At 42.9% G+C, this 23,288-nt stretch overlaps 1 protein-coding gene across 2 annotated transcripts in view; it reads right to left on the bottom strand.

The window, feature by feature from the left end:
• LOC111874680 overlaps positions 1-23,288 on the bottom strand; it is a 536,164-nt gene that overhangs the window by 103,243 nt on the left and 409,633 nt on the right. For both annotated transcript variants that reach the window (XM_033755542.1, XM_023870380.2), the window contains one exon: positions 7,248-7,337. The gene's annotated coding sequence lies outside the window, so the exon portion shown is untranslated. The remainder of the gene's footprint in view (positions 1-7,247; positions 7,338-23,288) is intronic.

The raw sequence follows: 23,288 nt of genomic DNA on the forward strand, positions 1-23,288 counted from the left end.
GTTAGAGGCTGAGTCGACCCCAGGGCCATAGTGCTGCTGGAAGGATTAGGTCAATTTAAAAAATCCAATGACCTCACCCGGACTTGAACCCGCACCCTTCCATCTAACAAAATACAAGAAAACTATATTTATGACTTAAGCACTGTAGTGGCCTATACATCAGGATACGTTTTGCAGGAATAATGAGATGTGACCGCTATAAATGACGAATGAGCAATACTCTGTGTAAAATCGTAGGTACGCGGTTAGAAAATATCAATTACCTACTGCAAATACGTTCTCACTCTCGGTGTCTGGATAATCCCTCATTCTTACACGGGAAACACTGGAACAGAATAACACAGTGGCACTACAAGGCACACTTGTCTGAACAGCTGGCACGAGACCAGGTCTGAACTTTGCGTCTGTGATACACCATCCAAGTGCTCAACCACCGAGTAGAAGGAAAGCATTCGCCACAAAATGTACCGGGTCAATCAAACATTCTCTACCCTCAAAACATACAGGGTCACCCTAATATACACTATTCACCCATCATCCAACCTCAACCCAACATGAACGTAAATACCTACATTCCGAATCACCCAAATCCATACACAAGACACTACAACCAGGACCAGCAATTATCGCAGATACCACCCAGACACACCACCCCAACAGCGACTACCCCCATGCAACCACTCCAAACGGACACCAACAATTATGATCTACTTGATTATTCAATGTCCAGCGAGGAAGAAGACATGCAGAACAGGGGTGCCCCAACAGATAAACATCCCTGGCAGTATGTTGACAACAAAAGGAAAAGACGCAAAAGATACAACGAAATAAATGTGACCACCGAAGAGACCAGCACATCCAACAGATACCAACCGCTAGAAAAATCCAGTGATCATAAAGAAGACGACCCAGAACCAACCGTAGAAAGACACCAACAACCACAAGAACACAAACCCCCTCCCATCTACATATATGGAGTCACAAACTTCAAAGCCATGACTGAATCTCTCTCAAAAATTGTAGCTGATGAACAATATTACACCAGAACAACCACCGAAAATACAGTTAAAATCAACTTAAAAACCGTTGAAGCATACAGAAAATTAGTCCATCATTTAAGGGAGGAAGGAATAGTCTTCCATACCTATCAACTGAAAGAAGACAGGGCCTACCGTGTAGTAATTAGAGGTCTTCATCCAACCACACAAGCAGAAGAGATCAAGGAAGAACTTAGCGCCAAAGGACATCAGATCAGAAATATAGTCAATATTAAACACAGGATAACCAAAAACCCGCTACCTCTATTCTACGCTGACCTAGAACCACATAACAATAATAAAGACATATACAACATTGAATTCCTATGCCACACAAGGATAATAGTGGAACCACCTAGAAAAAGAAACGACATAATCCAATGCATGAGATGTCAGAGATATGGTCACTCAAGAACGTATTGCACAAAACCATATAATTGTGTCAGATGTGGTCGTGCACATGACTCAAGGACCTGTAAAAAACCAAGAAGCATCCCAGCCACTTGCGCCTTATGCAATGGTGACCATCCTGCAAATTTCAAAGGCTGCTCAGTATATCAGGATCTAAGAAATCTAAAGACTAACAACAATAGAAATTCTTCGCTCATCAGACAACAGAACCAGCAACGGCAAGATCAACATCAATTCGGACTAATATCCACAACCACTACACCGCTGAACCCACAACAAAGCAGAAAGCCCACATATGCTCAAATTGCGCGCAACAATACAAACACATCAGCAGAGAACAACGAAACCGAAATACTAACAACTACATTGACGAGTTTTCTTAATCAATTCAAAGAAATGTTTAACCAGTTGATAAATCAGAATAGCATGATCCTGAACATGCTTACCACTGTCATCAGTAAAATCGTCCATTGACGTATAAGACGCTAATAATAGCCGCCTGGAACTCTAACGGACTATCGAACCACACCCATGAAATAAAAATTTTTCTAAACATGAATAAAGTTGACATCCTTTTAATATCCGAAAGCCATGCTACTAACAGAACGGTAATCAAAATACCAAATTATACGGTATACTACGCGAATCATCCTGACGGAAGAGGTCATGGCGGATCGGCAATAATAATTAAAAATTCTCTCAGACACCACGAATTAAATCCGTATATAACTGACAAGATACAGAGTGCAAAAGTTAAAATACAAACCACTATCTGGACACTCACCATTGCTGCGATATACAGTCCTCCTAAACACAAGATTACAACACAAGAGTATCAACAATACTTTAACACACTAGGATCCCACTTCATAGCGGCAGGCGACTGGAACGCCAAACACACCACTTGGGGCTCCAGGCTTACAACACTTAAAGGTAACATGTTACTACGAGCAATTCAACAGAACAACTTGGATTATCTCTCCACCGGTGAACCGACATACTGGCCTGCTGACAGGAATAGAATACCTGACCTTCTTGACTTTGCAATCACCAAGAAAATACCAAGTACTCACTGTGACATAAAATCGAGCTTTGATCTTAGCTCTGACCACAGCCCTATTATCATAACGGTAAGCACTGAAATACTGACCAAGGAAACTGTCCCCCACCTATGCACCAAAAAAACAAACTGGGAAAAATACCAAGAATACATAAACCAACGTATCAAACCCAATACACGATTAAAGGAACATGACGAAATCGAAAAAGCAGTTCACGACTTTACAGTACTTCTCCAAAAGGCTGCTTGGAACGCAACACCCCCACACTGTCAAAAAACAATAGAAAATAATTTACCACTACGCATCAAAGAAATGGTCCTGGAAAAACGGAGAGCACGCAGAATATGGCAAACCACAAGAAATCCCAACGACAAAAGGTATCTCAACAGACTTACCCACAAACTCCATGCTACTATCCAAGACTTCAACAACGAAACTTTCGAATACTACATCACAAATCTGGAACCTAACGACCACTCATTATGGAGAGCTACCAAGAAACTCAAAAGACCCACAACTCCGATAGCTCCGCTAAGGCGAGAAGATGGGACGTGGGCCAGATCCAATTCCGAAAAAGCACAAATATATGCTGAACATCTTGTCAGAACTTTCACCCCTCTAAATAACCAAGAGGATGAAGAAATAAATTCCTATCTTGATTCCCCGTGTCAACTGTCACCACCAATTCGAACTATTACACCAAACGAAGTCATCACTCAGATTAAAATCACGAATTCACACAAGACCCCAGGACATGACCTAATAGTAGGGGAAACGCTCAAGCATCTACCAAGAAAAGCGATAGTTTTCCTAACCACCTTATACAACAGAATGCTGCATCTATCCTACTTTCCTGAACAATGGAAGTTTGCTCAAATCATTATGATTGCAAAACCTGGTAAACCTCCTACGGAAGCAACTTCTTACAGACCCATCAGCCTACTGCCAGTGCTCTCCAAGATATTTGAACGATTACTTCAAAACAGGATTCTAGAGCTATCTAATCCTGATAACCTCATACCAATCCACCAGTTCGGATTCAGAGAAGGACATTCAACTATACAACAATGTCACAGAATAGTTCACGCAATAAGAGATGGACTAGAAAACAAAAAAGTATGTGCAGCGGTATTCCTGGACATACAGCAGGCATTCGACAAAGTCTGGCACCAAGGACTCTTATATAAAATAAAAAAGATTATGCCTAGTCAACTGTTCCTGCTACTAAAGTCCTACCTGTCGAACAGATACTTCGACATCAAGACAACGAAAGTTGAAACTAACTACTATCCCATAAAAGCCGGAGTACCCCAAGGCAGTGTCTTGGGTCCGCTCTTGTACCTTCTGTATACAGCTGACATACCTACCGCCAATGAGACCACCATGGCCACATTCGCTGACGACACTGCGATCTTGGCGCTGGACCAGAATCCCATAGCTGCTTCCAAAAAGCTTCAGAACCATCTCAACATCCTACAACATTGGCTCAACAAATGGAAAATCAAAGTCAACAATGACAAATCTGTCCATATAAACTTCACAACTAGATCCACAGAAAGCCCACAACCGATGTTAAACGGTGAATTTATCCCTCGGAAAAATGAAGTCAAGTACCTGGGTCTACACCTTGATCAGAAGCTAACGTGGAAAGCGCACATAAAGGCAAAAAAACTACAGCTCAACATTAAAACAAATAAAATGAACTGGCTTATTGGCAAAAAATCCAAACTGTCTCTAGATAACAAACTAATCATATACAAAGTCATACTAAAACCCATATGGACATATGGTATAGAATTATGGGGATGCGCGAAACCAACCAACATCAAAATACTCCAGAACTATCAATCAAAAATTTTAAGAATAATGACAAATGCACCATGGTACGTCTCCAACCAGACCCTACATGAGGACTTAAAAATACCATACATCAAGGAAGTAATACACTCTCAGGCCGCAAAATATAGAAACAGGAACACGAACCACAAAAATAAACTGATCAACCAGCTCATTAGTGATCAAACTGTACCTAGAAGGCTCAAGAGACAGTGGCCCGAAGACTTAGTTAAGTAACATAAGGTGAACCGGCACTGGCCGGCAACACCTACAGTGTCAATTGACTTATCACATTTACTAAATACTCGTAATATGTTGAGTAGATTGTAAATATACAGGAAATTAGGAAAAAAAAACAAAAAACAAAATGTCCAATGCCTACAGGTCTATAAAGTTTATTTGGAACCTTCTGCCGGCGAGTATTTAAAGAAACAGATTTTAAATATTAATTTCGGTTTCCAGTAGTGTGACAGATCTAGTTGGCCGATATGTACTACATCGCTTTGTATTCTGGTTGTATTACCGCTTGTCGGTGTTACATTTTGGAATCTCTTATTTTCATGGAGTGCATCATCATTACATGTTCCAGGGTTGGAGAGACAGACACTTGTAAATGAACGAAGGTTCCCTCCTCTCTACGCAAACCTGTTGATTCGTACGTATTATCCAACATTTCAACTACACTTGACATGAAGCATCCTAGGAAACGTGACGATCATGAGTGATGAATTACGAAATGTAATTTGATTCGTACAGAATAAAAGCCGAAAATTGAGAAAAATCAAATCGATATCCCGGCCAAAATTTACATCGGTACCTACTTAAAGCTGAGATACTCTAGGTACTCAAAGTCAAAGTCACATTGCGACTGACGTTCAGTCAGTAGGTCTTGGTGTCGAGCCCCATCTGAGGCTCTTGACCAGATACTTATTACTGTTCGACAGTTACGGTCTTGTTTCTGTGGGGCGCCTTCTCTGACGAGAGGACGGGTCTGTCTTTTGTATATGCTGCTGGCCCTTGCCAGCGCAGTATTTCTCGGGTCCAAGTCCCTTGGGACTCGTGACCATATTTTACTATCTCAGATTTGAGTCTTCTTTTTCGTCGCCTCCTACGACTCGCAGGGTCACGGTGCAGGTATTCGCCCCCGCCTCCACACGGTTTTCTACTAAGTACTTCATTATAAATTTCGCTAAAATAACAATCCGATCGTACCCACAGCTCAAACTTCAATGGACAATTCTAAATCGCCTGATAATAAAAAACTCATTCTGGTTGTATGTACCCGCATCTAACTTTGCCTACCGCAAGGGACCACCAATATGACAGCAAGCCAAACTAATCTGATTTACTGGCAGCCTCGTTATTCTTGTTCCTAATATCTGCAGCGAATTGTAACGAACATCGACTGATGTGGTCGCCCTTCAATCGATTCCGGCTCTGGGTGCAGTGTCTTAAAAAAGTTTTCATAACTTTATAGTAATAACACCTTCATGCCTTCGCAGATGAGGTTCTGTAGATCACCACAGCCGATGTGAGACGCATTGTCAGATATTTGTTTAAATACGGGGCAGAGCATTCCGAGGGAAAGAGAATAAGTAACGGCAGGTAACAGTATACAAGTATGTCAGCATTTTGTTGCATCTTTGCATTCGTCAACAAGAGGGACAGCACAACACGGGAGAATACAGCCCACTAACTCAAACACGCATGCGCATCGAGAGGACTCTCATGTTAACAACATAAGCAACAACAGAAGACAGCAGTTTCCTAGTCAAATAATTTTAACACCTGATGATGATCACATTTGTCTAAACATGCAGTGATAGACTTTCTAAAGTGAACAGCTTTTAATAAAGTTTATAGAACATGGTATTGTATGTGAGACTGTAAAGGACTAATAGACACTACGTGCCCGGTAATAAAACGCAAGGTTCCACCATGTCACACGCACATGATCCTCAGTCACTTCAGAACATTCCTCACTCCTCTCTACTCCTAGGTTAAGAGCCGTTTCAAACAGTATTCTCCACAAGAATGTTTTCCTAAATTCGATATCTCGGTTTAATACCAGGGGAGGTATATACAAATCACTTAGCGCCTTGTTTGCAAAACCATCTCCCCCCAGAACTCACCTAAGGAACAAAAATAAATCACTTTCACACACACAAAGCCATGAAGCCCAGGGAGTTGAGGTACAGTCAACATATTCTTAACTTCGGTATTCGATTGAATTAATGGTCAGGTTAGTGGGCCGCGCCATAGCTCAAGCTGTTAGTCGCTGGCTTCCCACCGCGGCGGTCCGGGTTCGATCCCGGGTCTGGTCAAGTGGGATTTGTGGTGGACAAAGTGGCGCTGGGGCAGGTTTTCTCCGAGTGCTTCGGTTTTCCCTGTCAATCTTCATTCCACCAATTACTCCACAATCACCCTCACCTATCATCTGGGGCTGGTACAATAGGCCAGAAGTGGCCGCAGTAAAAGGGACTTAGTCAGGTTATCGCTCCGACCACTTTACCCCTGGGGAAAAGCTCCCGATAACCAGTGAATAGGAGGGCAGTTGGGTTGGCCCTAAAAAGTTTGTCTGTACGCTGTGATATAAAGGAACATTCGTGCCCCAGTCTGGCTGTCCAGACCCTAGGTTCATAAGTACCAACTGTTACAGAAGAACTGATAACTGGCCAGGAGCTAGATGATGGGGGTGCCAAAATTGGCAGGAACAAAATTTCTTCCTACATTACCCTCAATGGGGCCTCCTAACCAATGGCTTTCTCCCAGATTACGACAGACCAGAGCATGAAGCTGACCATTCACCTCCGTGTGCTGCATCGTTGCAAGGCGCGTGGCTGCAGAAGAGAGACAACCTTGCCTTTACATTTCATTTAGACCAGTTTAGTTTAGTACTCACTTCAGTGGATGCTGCAGTTAGACGGAGCGGTGCAACTAGCCGCAAGGGGTGCGGCACCCTTTCGACTCCGGCTCTCTCCGCACTATCATCCTGAAACAAACAAACAGAACTCAGTGTTCCGCGTGTTCATAAAGCCACTCAACTGATTCTCACAGCAATGAAAATTATGACAACGATCTTCTGGGATGTGGCTCGTTTTATTCACGAAGAGCAATGCTCCCGTCAACACCAGACGTTTCAGAATTTGGCTGTTTCAGTCTTCAGGTGTTCGATGTCAAAGCGGCTTTTCTCTAAAGTCTAAGATTAGTGGCTACAAGCGGGTATCGAACTCGGGACATTTTCATAATAGACTAGAAAGGTAAACACCAGCTCAAGTGATATAACTAACTCCACGGAGGAAACTCCTTCACAATCTAATAATTTCTCAGCCGATCTGAAAACAAACCAGACCGTCAGTGGTGCCATCCTGGGCCAGATGAATCCAGTATACATCATCACATCACATTCATGCAAGTTTCATCTTACCATTAAGTCTATCCTTCCAGCCATGCCTAGGTCTCCTTCGGGTCTTCCGATTAAAATTTTGTGTGCATTTCTTTCTCTCGCATGTGTGCGTGACGCCCCGAATATCTCACACCTTCTATTACCAAGTATAGGCCTATACAGGCCAAAATATTGATTCATCCATCCTAACTAACGAGCTTCCTACAAAAGAATCCTTCTTGAGAAGGCAACATCATCACAGCTATCCGAGAAAATCCTTGTCAGTTGAGAAATTCGAAATATTTCCATGTTCACTTCATTCAACTTAACCCACATTAATTCAAAACATACCGTCACAATATACTTCTACACATTATTTTTAGAATACTAGCCTTTCGTCTGCCTCTAGGTGTCCCCCAAGGGGCCTCTTAACTTCAAGTTTCAGGCCAAAAATTTGTGCGTTTTTCTCATTTCTCATACGTATTAACCCTCACCCTCTTCGATTTCATTGCCATAATCACATTTGGTGAAGAGTAAATATTATGCAGCTAGTCCAGTAAGCACGATATACATTAATCCGAAAGCCAGTCACTAATCAAGAGAACACAAGAAAGACCTAGACAAAGATGGGAGCATAAATTTGATTTGTTTCATTCTGGTCCGTCACACTAACAATTATAAATACAAACCACTCCGTCCAATGTGAAAACAACACAGCAAGCCACGAACAAACCCTGGACGACATCAAGAACCTCCTCATCAAGATAGACAGGCGGCACAAAATCTGCCCCATACAAAAAGGACGATAGGAGTACGGACACGAACCTACGTGGTTTAAAAAAGTTCAACTAGTGACAATAAAGGTTTTTTAAATTAACATCTAGAAACTTTTAAAAACTTTAGAATACCAGGAAGCTGCTGTGATTGTGAAATGTTCGACCTTATGTGTACTGTGCATTATAGGATATAAGTGTATGTATTTTAAACCAAAACACCTATTGTGATGGTAGTTTCCAGTTCGTAACGATGTTCCCTCTGAAGATGGTCAATAACGACCGAAACGTGTAAGGGAGATAAGTTTTCATGTGGTAAAAACTTATATGTCACATTGGACGGAGTGGTTTGTATTTATTGTATTCATATGGGAGCATAATATTAAAATCTATTTGAAATATATGTAATGGAAGGAAATGGACTGGATTCATCTGGCTTAGGATGAGAAACATTGGCGGTAATAAATCTTCGGGTTCCATATGCGCTGGGAATGTCTTGAAAGCTGACCACCTCCCCCCTTCCAAGTAGGACTCGGCTCCATGAAGTTAGTCAGCTGTCTCAGACTTGGACTATAAAACTTAAGCAGATCGGAATACCGGTTGTGTGATCATGGACGAACCAAGACGGAATACATACAGCAACTGCCTACTTCACGGTACTGTCCTTGATTAGTTTGGAACATATTAAGGAAGCCATGAAAAACAAACCTATTTCGGAAAACAGATCCCGCGATCCCAGCATAGGAGCCGCAAGAAATATCAAACTATTTTCTGGGAACCTCATCTACTGAAACTCCGCTCTTTACAGTTGTCAAGTGAGACTTCCAATATCTCTGATAAAATCGTGTGATTCTGTGTGCTACAAGAAGCTGAAGTTAGTACGAAAAAGGACGCAGTATTTGAGAGGAAACATATTCTAATGAATAAATTGAAAACAAAATCCAAGTCTTAGGCTGCGTGTAGCCTGGGGTCGCGGCTTCGAAGGAGAATGATTCATCTCACAAAACCCTTACCATTTAACAACAACCAATCCTTCATGGGCACATTCTGCTTTCACGAATGAGGCTCTGACGACTGAGTCATGGCTTTATTAATGGTAATACCTCGCATGGTGGATATACCATCACCAAAGTTTAAACTACCGGTATGCTAATTTTGTTGAAATTTGTTTATAAAGTGCAGCTAAGACGAGTCTATTCAAATCACCAATGAAACCAAGCATGAGATGCCTTCCTCTGCGTCATTGTGCGTGCTCTTGCATCGTCTTGCGATGGGACGGTCCACACAGGCCTGTCACCTGTTGAATATTTTGTGTTTCAGACTTAATTACGGGCAGTAACAGGTCAGACGGTTCAATTCGTGAAAATACTTAGAAAGAAAAACAGGAAAAGAATAGTCGAAGTATTCCAATCGTTGCATTCGCTTGTGATTGCCCCTATTGCGTCACAACTTATAGTTTAGTAATGTATTACAATCTACATGGAGGTGTTGCAATTAACGATGCTTGTTTCTTTAAACGGCCCATACACGTATGAGTCCGGCTCGGCGAGCTTGACTCGGGAGCCGGGTTCGGATTAATTTCACCACAAACGCATGAGCTGACTCTCAACTTTACGACCCACACACGGACGAGTTTGGCTCATTGGAACCCGAGCCGAGTCGGACTCGCGAGCCACACTCCTACGTGCATGGGCCCTTTTAGACGAATTGCAAACAGGTTTCCGATCGAGAAGGCATTCAAAAATATTCTAAGCCGCGTAATTAAACTAATCACGGCAAAGAAGCTTCATTAATTAGAGACGGTCGAATAGGAACGTTCCAACTTCTTGAATAATAAAAATTTCACTTACAAATAAGTGCATTGCTTAGGTCGCGAAAAGTCCAAAGCACGGTACAAGTGGCTGAGTGGTAGGTTACATGACGACACAGAATCAGATGCAGAAGTTCAGACTCGAAAAGTGGAAGACTTCAAGAGTTTTGGACAGGACGGAGATGCTGCCTTTCCATTCGCTCAGGAGGGCCGAGGAAGATCAACACAATGGAAAGGCGTACAAAAACACAAATATCTCAGCCAGTATATAAAACGATTTGGTCACGTTTAAAACTTTCTTTGTTTATTATTATTCAGTCCACACAATCCTGGTACAAACACAACATACTTTTGCATGTGTTACACGTTTCGGCCTACTGGGGCCATCATCAGGTACACAGAGCTTTTACAACCACCCTTCTATCTGCTATACCTCCCACACTGCATGTTTGCACATTGCAAGTTCCTTATATAGGTATGCTGTTTGTGTAAGAACCTTACCTTATGAAATGTATTAAATATTGAACATGTGTGTTGCAGAGCAGACCATGGGAAGAATGGAAAAGAACACGAGAACAACACATCACACACCACAACACATAACCCAACAACAACGTAAGGTAAGGACAAAAACACAGCCCTACCCAAACATGCAAACTTATAACAAAACAAAAATCAAAACAAATTCCATGGCTTTAGTCCGCAAGCGAACTATACTGACCGACCGCCACTTGTCGGCGAAATTAGTACCAACTTTAGCGAAAAGAGGGTGTCGCGTGGTCAGCGTAACGAATCCCCACGGTCGTTAATTTCGGTTTTCTAGACCGAAGCAAACTTATAATACACGCATTAATGGCACATTCATATTTCAGTTGACAGGAAGAATTCCATGAAAAACAAGAATGCGCACTTTCGAACACCACCTAAACATCTGGCAGCATAAAAAAGGGGCATGACAACATAAACTAAGAGGAGGAATATATATAACATAACTCAATTTAATTCCAATTACAATATTTTAATATTTAAAAAATAAATTTTTATATTTAATATATTTCATAACATAAGGGAATTACATAAACAACATACCTATACAACACACTCCCAATGTGTAAACAGTGGCCAGTGTAGGGAGGTATAGCAGATGGAAGGATAGGTGATTCTGAAAACTACATATACTTGATGACGGCCGCAATAAGCCGAAACATGTAGCACATGCAAAGGTATGGTGTGTTTATACCAGAATTGTGTCGACTGTACAATAATAAACAGTGTCTTACAATATGAAGCTGCAGTATAAAATTGAGGGATGTTCTTAATTCAATTCTGAATCTGTGTACTACTTAAACGTGTCAGACATTCTCAACTTTTTAGCACAGGATGTTATGTTATGTCGTTTCCGTTTGAGCTAAAAATATCCGTACGCGAACACATCATGGACGTTGTATTCCTGACCAGGCCCAATCTAACAGTCGTCCGTCTTACGAATGCTGGCCTCGTTAGAAACAGCTGAATCATGTGATCTCATCGATACAAGGAGTACAGACTTCCCGCTGGACCATTTGTTCAGCAGCTCTGGCCTCGAATGCGGTCGAAGGTCATGTCCATGTAAAGGTTCGGCCACACAGAGCGCTACGTACGCTGTGTACACTTTGTGACGCAGCTAACATAGGGAACATAGCGTACGTAGCGTACGGAAGTCTGTGTGGCCAGTCACATTGGCAATAAAGGGAGATATTTTTCTGTTCGTATAGCGAACATAGCGTACGTAGCGCTCTGTGTGGCCGAACCTTCAGGTGTACACAGGAATGAACAAGTAATTCACAACACTGAATTTCGTCAACACAAAATCATTCTGACACCACACAACAAAATGTACGTAGCCAACACGAAAGATACAAATACAGTACACAATACTTACTCATAGAGCTGAGCCCTTCTTGTGGAGCCGCCAATTCTGCAGCTACTCAAGAATTTCCCAGCATCTTATGGAACCCGAAGGTTCACTGCCGTGTTCACAAGAGCCCTCCACTGGTCCCTATCCTGAGCCAGATCAATCAAATCCATACCATCCCATCCTATCTCTCTAAGATCCATTTTAGTATTGGCCACCCGCCTACGCCTTGGTCTTCCCAGTGGTATCTTTCCTTCTGGCTTTCCCACTAATATAATATGTGCATTCTCTTTTACCCCGTTCATGCTACATGCCCTGCCCACCTCATCCTCCTTGAATTGATCATTCTAATTATAGCTGGAGAAGAGTACAAGTTATGAAGCTCCTCAGTATGCAGTTTTCTATATAGCAAACGTCAAAAAAAAAATTTCACACGTATGGAAACAATATGGTGTTCTTCTTCAGATACTCCATGAGCTAAGAGCTTCAGAAAGAAAATACTGAGCAGTAACGTAAGTTGAATTTCACTTGGTGAGGGCGTTGTAAAATCGAATAATTTCTAATTAAATTTTGTAATATATATATACACGTATATAGTCCCCAGACTTTCGTGGTATGTGTGTGTAAGAGAGATAAGACATGAACGCCTAAATACCTTAACACAAAGTGCACCGACAGTTGATATGGCATGTTATTTCGTCACTTTAGCAAATAAGAATAGTAAGATTCTCAAAATGATGAATGATCTTAGTAAATTACCACTTTCCTTGGACAGGAGTGTTCTCAGTGTTCCCCAACATTTGTAGGAGTTTGTGTATGTCCCCGTGTTCGCAGTTGCACTGTACCTTGGGTACAGAGCTATATAGACATGCGTTTTCAATATAGCGATAAACATAGGTACCTGCAACGGTCAGATCTAGGAAGCACAAGCACACGAGCTAAAAGAAAAACAGTACAAGTAAGATCTAATCAAGCCGGTCACGGTATCCCAGCGGTCTAAGGCATGTACTGTCTTCGCTCGCTTGGAAACCGGGAACGTGGGCTCGAATCCCACTCAGGGCATGGATGTTTAGTTTGTGTGTGTGCGTTTTTCTCTGTTTGTGTACAGGTAGAGGCCTTGTGATGAGCTGATCACCCGCCCAAGGAGTCCTACCGAATGTGTAAAATCTAGAAAAACCGAAGTGAACGGAGAAGTTCATGGAGGTAGACCTAGGCCCACTGGGGCTGTAGTGCCAAGAAAAAAAAAATCTAATTAAATGTTGCCAGGCCGACGGGGCTTGGAACTCAGCCGCCAAAGGTTTGCTAGATTCTATCGATACTTCATACGACCTTGAGTAACACCAATTCTACATTCTTGTATTCTGTGAAGTCAGCTGCAAAATTAAACTGAACAATTAGAAAGCATTTTTCGTAAGGTTCTTTCGACAAGATTCTTCAGATTGCTGTTTAAAGTGGAGGAAATTACTCGAGCTAGCACGTGCGAGTATTTTGAGGAACATAAGGATAATATCGCAGGCCGCACAAAACCCTCGACCCAGGCGTTGTACAACCCTGGCTTAAAAAAATTACACATTTTAAGATCTTTCGGTTCCAGAATATGATAAATATATTCTCCGACTATCTTTATTCCCCAATATCAATTTCATAATATGGCACGTGGCATGAAAATGCATTTTCAACAACGTGGCAATAAGAAACAAAAATCCAACATCTTGCCTGGTGTCGAACTCGAGTCGTCCTTCAATGAAAAGGCTACCACATGTCGCTTTTAAGTCAACTGTACATACTGCTACATCGCAGAATGATCGTGTGATGGAAATAACAAGGATAATAACTTTATTACGGAAATAGATGACTTTAATACCCACGCATGTACACGCATGCGTATGAAAACAAACAGGAAGGTCGGCGCACTGCAAAATCATAACAGTTCCACCTTACTCACTCAGTCGGCAATGCAAATGTCGTGTAGATGGAAATAAACACGCAAGTTTTATAGGACACGCCAGAAACAACGAAGGTCGATGACTATCTTGTTAGCAGAGCCTAACATTTCTTTCTTTCTTTCTTTTTCTTTTCCCTCCCTTGGCACTACAGCCCCAGTGCACCTAGGCCTACCTCCATGAACTTCTCCGTTCACTTCGGTTTTTCTAGATCTTACACGTTCGGTACGACTCCTTGGGCGGGTGATCAGCTCGTCGCAACGCCTCTACCTGTACACAAACACAGAAAAACGCACACACACAAACTAAACATCTATGCCCTGAGTGGGATTCGAACCCACGATCCCGATTTCCAAGCTAGCGAAAACAGTACCGTGACCGGCTTCTTCCTTTCTTGTCTATCTATATATCTACCTAGCTATCTATAGCTCTACAGCCCTTTGTTGAATCTTGGCCGCTTTTTCTGTTTCTTGATCTTTTACACAGTCGGTAGGACTCCTTGGACGGGGTATCAGTCCGTCCAAGGCTTGCACATAGGACAGCACAAACAGAATAAACGCACACAGACATCCATGCCTCGAGTGGGACTCGAACCAACGAACCCAATGTTTGAACGGGCGAGGACAGTTCATGTCTCAGACCGAGCGGCCACCGTGATCGGCCCGGACATTTTTAGAAATGTCTAAATTTTGTCACAACAGAAATGCGTTCACTGGGAGTTTATAACCGTCGCTCATCTTGGTTTTTGTTTCTTGCAGTTAGACCTACAAATCAACCGCTGACAGAAGTAATCCAGAGCTCGGCAATAATAAATTCTACTTTGACACGACACAGATCCCTCGCTGCACCAAGACAAACAGCTATCCCTTGTATTTCTAAAAAAAAATGCATCGTCCCGAAAAAGTTTTCAAAGGAATACGCACATCATATGCAATGTACTATATACGCGCGTGTATATAAGACCTACATTCTGCCACAGTAAATTCATCTTTTACGATACATTAAAACGAACCCCAGTTTAAGCTGCAGTTGGACAGACACCCTAGAATCTAAAGGAGAATAGGAAAATTAACAGAAATCTGCTGTTAATTTGGGTTGGAGATATATTATCGGGTGGAGACGACCTCACACATGTGAGGTTATAACATTTATTGCATGCAAATAACGCGTAATAAAAACACCGTGAGCCGATCAAACCGTACAATGGAATGCATATAAAACGACTCACATGGACTAACAAAATATACGAACTGCAAAGGCCAATCTGCAATAAAATAATAAAGGTCAGTCCCACGATAGTCTACGGACGTTAATACGGGTATAAATCTACCTTCTGGGTGCAGCAGAATACGAACTATAGGACACTGCCCCTTCGGCTTGCGATGCGTGCACTGGCACGAGACCTCAACGACGTATACTCTTTGTTTTCGCTGTTCTGTTCTCAACCGCATGGTAAACAAACTTCTTGTTTTATGTAGTTACTATAGGATTCTGACGATGGTGTATAATACACTGATATGTTGGGATTTTGGACTTCATCCATCGTCCTGGTTTTTAAGATAACAAATAAAAACACGACGTTTCGGAAACTGGATCTGTTTCCGTCCTCAGGTGAAGGAAAAACCTATTCAGTTGGGTCCCATCACTGGTCCAGTGATGGAAGCTAGCTCTTTCTAAGGGACCCAACTGAATAGGTTTTTCCTTCACCTGAGGACGGAAACAGGTCCAGTTTCCGAAACGTCGTGTTTTTATTTGTTATCTTAAAAACCAGGACGATGGATGAAGTCCAAAATCCCAACATATCAGTGTTCTTGTTTTATGTTACAGAAACCGAAGGGTCACTGACGTTGCACTATAGCCATTAGCACTATCCTGAGCCACCTGAACCCAGAATATCTCACATCATATTTATTTAAGATTCGCTTTAATGGTCTCCTCCTATCTGTGACTAGGTCTTCCAACTGGCCTCTTCCCTTCCCCCCCAGGCATTCGAATAACACCGTGTAGGCCAGTTCCTTGTGTGCTACAGGTCCCGCCCTTACAGCCTTGACATAATCACCTTAAAAACATAGGTAATGAGTACAGATTATGAGAGTTTCCACTGTGCATTTTCCCCCAGTATTATTACATTTTCGGACCGCCTCTGTGGTCTAGTATTCAGAGTTTCTGGTTACAGATCCAGGGGTCCCGGGTTCGATTCCCGACGCTACCAGATTTTCTGAGAAGTAGTGGGTCTCGAAAGGGGTCCACTCAGCCTCGTGAGGATAATTGAGGAGCTATTTCGAGGAAATAGCGGCTCCGGTCTAGAAAAGTGAGATTAACGGCTGTGGGGATCCGTTGCGCTGACCACGTGACACCCTCTACCAGCACAAGTTAACATTAACTTCGCCTACACGCGGCGGTCACTCGGTCGGTATAGTTCGCTTGCGGACTGCAGGCCACGGAGTTTGTTCTTTCTATTATTACTTTTTCGCTTAGATCCAAATAATGCCAACACACTGTTCTCAAACACCTTGAAACTATACTTTCCCATAGACTCAGAGACAAATGTATAATGTAGATGAACTGCTGGTCTGCATATTTTTAACCCTTGGACTTTCTGATTTAACAAGACAAGCTAAAGCTATGCCCTGTAACGGACCGCGGAGGCCCATAGGGCTGTGAGATGTCCAGGTTCCCACATTTTCTCTAGACAATTAGTTCACAGATGGCGGTGAGGACGTCAGCCTTACGCGCCGGCCGCCCTTGCCCCCAGGAAGATTCCTGGTACTCATTTTTGTTAGAGGCTGAGTCGACCCCAAGGCCATAGACCTATAATGAGAAGTGGGCGTGTCTAGTGTTACATAATGAAAACTGGGTCTAGACCTACCCAATTAAAATCACAGTAATGTACGCTCTTAAAGTCGAAGACGGTAATGATACTCTGCGCTACGTTCCTTGGAATGTTTCTTAGTTCGAAGGCAAAGTTAAGCTAAATATAGTAGAACAGAAGCGTCATCAACACACCACGTGATCTTCTGCCATAGGATTTGTACGCCTCTTTTTAAATTAAGAATTTCAGACTGCAGGTCACTTACTGACGAACGTACTTTTTACCGCGTCTGGTGTAAGTTACAGTGATGGCTTTGATAAGTAGCAGCAAAAATAAAAAGGAAGTCTGAGGCGAGAAGAGAGAGGGAGAGAGAGACAAAGAGAAGAGGAGGAGGAGGAGGAGGAAAAGCAAAACTGATTGTTAATGAGGCCGTGCAATGGCTGTCTGCCGACAGCGAGCGGTGATTTATGGACCGAATTTCACAAGTTGGGCGAAGCCAGCAATGCGAACAAGCGTGCATCTGCACACGCCCGGATCGGCTGGAAACCGGATGAAGCTGAACCTCCGTACTTTATGAGCAGCACATTCTTCGTAAGCACTTACACGAAACAAAATTTGAAACTAACAACGCTAGATTCATATCGCTATAATATACTGCGACATTTAGGCTTTTCGGGGAAACGAATTCGCAAACGATTCCTGGACACCATCGCTGAGTGTTAAACGTGTCCATGGACACGGCAATGAATGTTGTTGACTCTTGGAAAACAGCTCGTTGAAGTCGAAACAACAAACACTTCCATGGATACGAGCAAGCAACAAATATCTCAGAATTACTGGGGTTTTGGACTTTTCCCATCGTCCGGAATTTTAGGTAATAGTGGACACGTTTCGGAAACTGATCCAGTCATTGAGATTAGATATTTCTAAGGGACCAAACTGAGTAGGTATCTTCCTTTCTCACCTGAAGACGGAAACAGATCCCCTTTCCGAAGCGTCGCGTCCCATATTACCTAAAATTCCGGACGATGGAAAAAGTCCAAAACCCCAGTAATTCTGTGTGTCATCCACCATCGTCAGAACCTTTTAGAATCTCCTTGGATACTGTTACACTACATACGCGGCCGTTCAGATAAGAACGCATTCATTCATAAGTCACCGTTCGAAGCAGTCGCAGTAGAAAGGAGAACCAAGAGAGAGGGCATTCATACTTCAGAACCAAGTCAGTCACAGTACAAGAGAAGATACTCGTAGTCCAGCCAGAATGGAGCGACTGTTACGCAGTCACTGAGTGTGAGCTGTTGTAATTTATCGTGATTAAGAGTTACTGTAAAAGAAATGTTAATAAATCCAGTCCAAAACCCGTTATTATTGGTCACGGAGCCATAAACTCGTGACAATATTATTAGAGCTCGCGGGCGGTCATAACACGTTTCCTTTGCAAAAATGAAATCAATACACACAGAACAATAAGGACATAAAACAGATGTTCACGGGCGTTAGCAAATGAACACCTAACCCATTATGATCAACTGAAATTAGATATTTAAGAAAATGGAGAACTGCAGGAAAGAGTTACGAAGCGAACAATAAGCAAGTCTTCGGATACGCCAACTATGAAAAACAAACATGAAAAATGCAAATCTCGATTGTTTCCGTGATTCCCTCCCCCCCTTGGAACTACAGCCACAGTGGGCCTAGGCCTACCACCATGAACTCCGTTCACTGTTTCCGTGAATGCAAAATAGAAATCGAAATGAAGTCCTCTCAAATTTGGGAGAGGAACAGGAGAAAAACGTATAAGTACACCCAGACACACCTAGAAGCACGCTATACTGAAATGAGCTAGTTCGAGTCGAGATGATTCACTCCATAAAGCAACCGACTACGGTCGGACACTTAGCGTTAAATTCCCGACAGGGTTCGGAATCTTCTCTTCACCACATCCAAAACCAACAAGCCTCCTATCCGACGGGTAAAGCTACAGGAAAGGCCATTCCTCTGCTTAATTAAACAATTAAGCACTACGCCATGAACACACAGGGGAAATGTAGTTCCCAGCATTCTTAACCCGGGAACTAGATGGAGGTGAGCGCTTAGCTTCACGCCCCCGCTACCTACTGGATAGGAGACTGGGTGGGCCCCAGGGTCGGTCTGGACGCGGAAAGTGACCGGAATGCGAAGCTTCCCACTCGAACTTCCATCTATTGCTAGTGGGGTGCGACCACGTCTGGCCTACTGTACCAGCCCCAGATGATAGGTGAGGGTGATTGTGGAGCAATTGGTGGAATGAAGATTGGCAGGTGAAACAGAAGTACTCGGAAAAAACCTGCCCCAGCGCCATTTTGTCCACCACAAATCTCACTTGACCAAACTCGGGATCGAACCCGGGCCGGAACTCCATCTAGCGCCGAGGCTAAGAATGCATATGTCCTCATGGGGTGAACACAGGGTCTTACTTTTAAAAGAAAAAGGGTGAATGAACCCCAAATACTTCACAAGGACCTGAAAAATCACAGCTCTCTGAAACATCTCTACAGCATTAGGAACGAGGATAAACTTAGAAGGAAACAAGGAACTTTGAACACAGAGCTTATTTTGGTTTTCGGTTTTAATGTATTTAATCGGCGTCAATGAACCGTCTTCATATTCGGCAAAGCTATACCATCATCGGGTCCAACAGCGCCAGTCAGCGCATGTGCGATAAGGTCTTAGCGCCCTGTCCAGTTGCTTTCCGAGTGAACTACACATTCAGAAATTACAAGTTCTGAATGCGCGATGTTGCTGTTGGTTCGATTAATTTTAACTGTACCTGAAAGTCAATTGTTCAATTGGACTCTTCTTCCACCGGAACATAGGAATGTTCATAGCCACAGGTGGGTCAAACCCAATCCTTCCTCCGTAACTAGCTGACTGCGGACAGAAATTCACGGTTCTTCATCAACACTGGCAGTTTTCCTAACCACGATTCTTTAATTAAATTGGCGGTAAGAATACAAATTATCAGAATCTACAGTGACAGCTGAATAATTAAATCCCACAACTGTATCCGATGTGTTTCATGTGAACTCATGTACGAACTGTTGTAAAATGGTAAAAAAATGTTTAAGCTATCCCTGTAACAGGCCGTGGATGTCCATAAGGTTGTGAGACATTGAGGCTCCCATATCTTCTAAACAGTCGGCTCATAGATGACGGTAAGGTTGTCAGCCTCATGCGCCGGCGACATTTTAACCTTTAGGAAGATTCCTAGTACTCATTTCTGTTAGAGGTTGAGTCGAGCCCAGGGACTACAGCTGGAAGGATTAGGTCAGCTAAAAAAATCCAGTGACCTGATTGGGAATCGAACCCGCAACTTTTCGGCTTTTAGAATAGTGGCTCAACCAACTACGCTACCGCATGTCCCCACGATCAGTTACAAGGCCCACAAACGATTGAGGACTCCGAGATACTAATCAGAATTCACTGTTTGACCTTCTGGCAGAAATTCATTGTGAATGATTCGTTTGGAATCAAAGAAAACGGTTAGCAGTGACTTTACTCGACTCTTTTGCATGCGCACTTTCTTTGGTTTTGGTTTCTTTGGGCTCAACCACGCTGAATTTTGCCGCTTTGTGAGAGGCTCATTTTGAAAACACCATGTCTCGTCAGCAGTAACAATCGATTTTGTAAATTCTGTATCACTTTGGGCCGACCGTAATATGTCTCTGCAGTGTTCCACTCCGGCATGTTTTTCATTGCCTGACAGCGCGTGCGGTACAAACCGCGCACAGACTTTCCGTTTGCCCAAATCCTCGTTCAAACTTTGATTCACAGTACTTTTTGGTATTCCCAAAAGCTCCTCCATGAGTCTTGCAGAAACACATCTGTCTGATGCAGGGATTTCGGTCACTTTTTTTCACATTTTCTTCAGTGTGACTTGTTCTCGGCTTTGATGCACGTGGAGGGTGTTCAGTGTTCTCCCTGCCGTCACGAAATACAGCATACCATCGAAAAATGTTCGAGCGACTCAAAAATCACTACCGTACACACTTTTCATCATTTCGTACGCTTCTCCGGCTGTTCTGCCTAACTTCAAACAAAATTTGATATTGGCTCTCTGTTCAACCGCCATTTTCCGACGAGCGTCAGAACAGTTCNACAACAAAACTGTTATGCTACGACTTCGAAGGCTATGCTGGAAGTAAGCTTTAAAAACAAAGAACAGTAACTGAGGCCTTGGTTACTACTGTACTACATACAGCAGTGCAATTCTTTAAGGTAAAAAATATAAAGTGGCCCCTGTGATTAACTAATAAAGCGCTACACCATGAAGGCGAATGGGGGAGTGGATGTATAGATCCACATTTTATTGACATCGGCACTAGTTGAAGGTGAGGAGACAGCTTCACGCCCCTGCCGCTTTACCCCCGGGGAATGAGCTCCCGGTACCCATTGGTTGGGAGACTGGGTGGAACCCAGAGCCGATCTGGAAAACGTGGAGACAATTCTTGACCCTACCGGGACTCGAACTCCGACCCCTCCGCGGTCCAGCCCGTAGCCAGTCGTTATACCGATTGCGCTATACCGGCTCTGTACAATTCCTGTACTACTAATCAATGATAACAATTTAAGCCAGGGTTTAGTACATAATTTACACCATTACATCATACCTCTACATGGAAATACTAATTAATTTAAATTAACGATTTTACTCCTATTAAATAGGAATAAAAACCGAGAGATACTGGTGAAAAATTTGCCTCTCCTGTCAGACAGTGGCATCAGTACATTCGTCTGACGAGACTGTCACTCGCACTCGAAGCAGCAGGCTGACACGGCACCGGAAACGCGGCATCCGCATAAACTGCGGTAAAGACGTTCATAGCCGCATCCTTCTGCTCCGGACTGTTTTGCTGCATCTAACTCCATAATCAGAATGATGGGAATGGTATGTAGTAAGCATGGGGAGAAGAGGGATACACATACAAATCTGATGGAAAAGACAGAAGGAAAGATATCGCTAGGAAGACTTAGACCTAGGTGGGAGGATAATATTAAAATTGGATAGTATAGCGTGGAATAGACTGCATTCATCTGGCTCAGGATAGGGACCAGTGGAGTCCTCTTGTGAACACGGTAATAAACCTTCGGGATCCATAAAATGTGGGGAAGTTCTTAAGTGAGGGAGCGACTGGCGGCTTCTCAAGAGGGGCTCAGCTCCATGGAATCCATGACTAACTCCTTCTTGACTTGCCGAGTTCATAGGAAAATTTCCAAAAAATTCATTATAGTGTTATTAAAACGGCCATTCGTCCTGTTCTCAGTCATTCAAATCCAATTCAAAACTTCACACTCTGTAAAATTCGTTGTAACACGATCCTCACATCCATGTCAAGGTGGACCAGGTTTTCCCCATGCAATGTCACGCACATCTCACAGTCCTTTCACTGAAGTTCTGATCACGCTAAAAGATAAGTCCAAGTCCGAGGCCGAGGCCCCCTTTGTCATTTTATAACATGTTACGTCTCTCGCATGTTCCATAAGGCTGGAGGGCCAACTCTCACGGATCCATGGAAAATTTGGCGTATTCGTAGGTCCCCAATATTTTACTAGGAAATCAGGTGACTCCATACTCGTCCACAATTTTGCCGTTTTACGGAGATTAAAGGTAAAAAGGTAAAGCTACCCCTTTCACAGGCCGTAGAGGCCCACAGGGGGAAATGACCCTACTCAGGCGGACCAGTTAGAACATTCGCCCAAATATCAGGTCTCGCTTCTTCTAACGGGCTGAACTGAGTCAGCTGACGCCAGCATCATGACTCAGAACGGTGTGCGGCGGTTTTCATAATCTCATTCGTTTCAGCTGTGCTCCTTTCTTTGCGTCATGTCGCAGACATCGTGTCTTGGCTGTTACATGTCTTGACGCATGCCGGTGTGCGGCCTACCTAAAAGTTTAATATGAAACATTTTTGTGCTGCATATTAGACAGGACAGGGCGTGTTATTTCATTAACAGTGTATCCCAATAGTGAACTACACAAAGAGAAGTTGTGTAATTATTAATTTGTAACAGACTGGCCTCTCTATAGAGACGGCAGCGTATGTGGGAAAGGGTAAATCATAAATTCCTTCAGAACATCTGACACGCGTACGTATCAACCATCGTGTTTGAGTATTTTGAACTTCCGTCTTCCTTGTAGGAAATTCCACGTTCAAAGGAAATTCCACGTTCAAATCTCCACCAAAAGCCGACTATCCTGAATAGGGATTTTCGTGGTTTCTCTCAGTCCTTCTACATAATCAAAAGTTCGTTGTAAATCAAGATAGTTTCCTTCTTCATCTTTC

This window comes from Cryptotermes secundus, unplaced genomic scaffold, assembly GCF_002891405.2.
Source record: "Cryptotermes secundus unplaced genomic scaffold, Csec_1.0 scaffold56, whole genome shotgun sequence".
NCBI lineage: Eukaryota > Metazoa > Arthropoda > Insecta > Blattodea > Kalotermitidae > Cryptotermes > Cryptotermes secundus.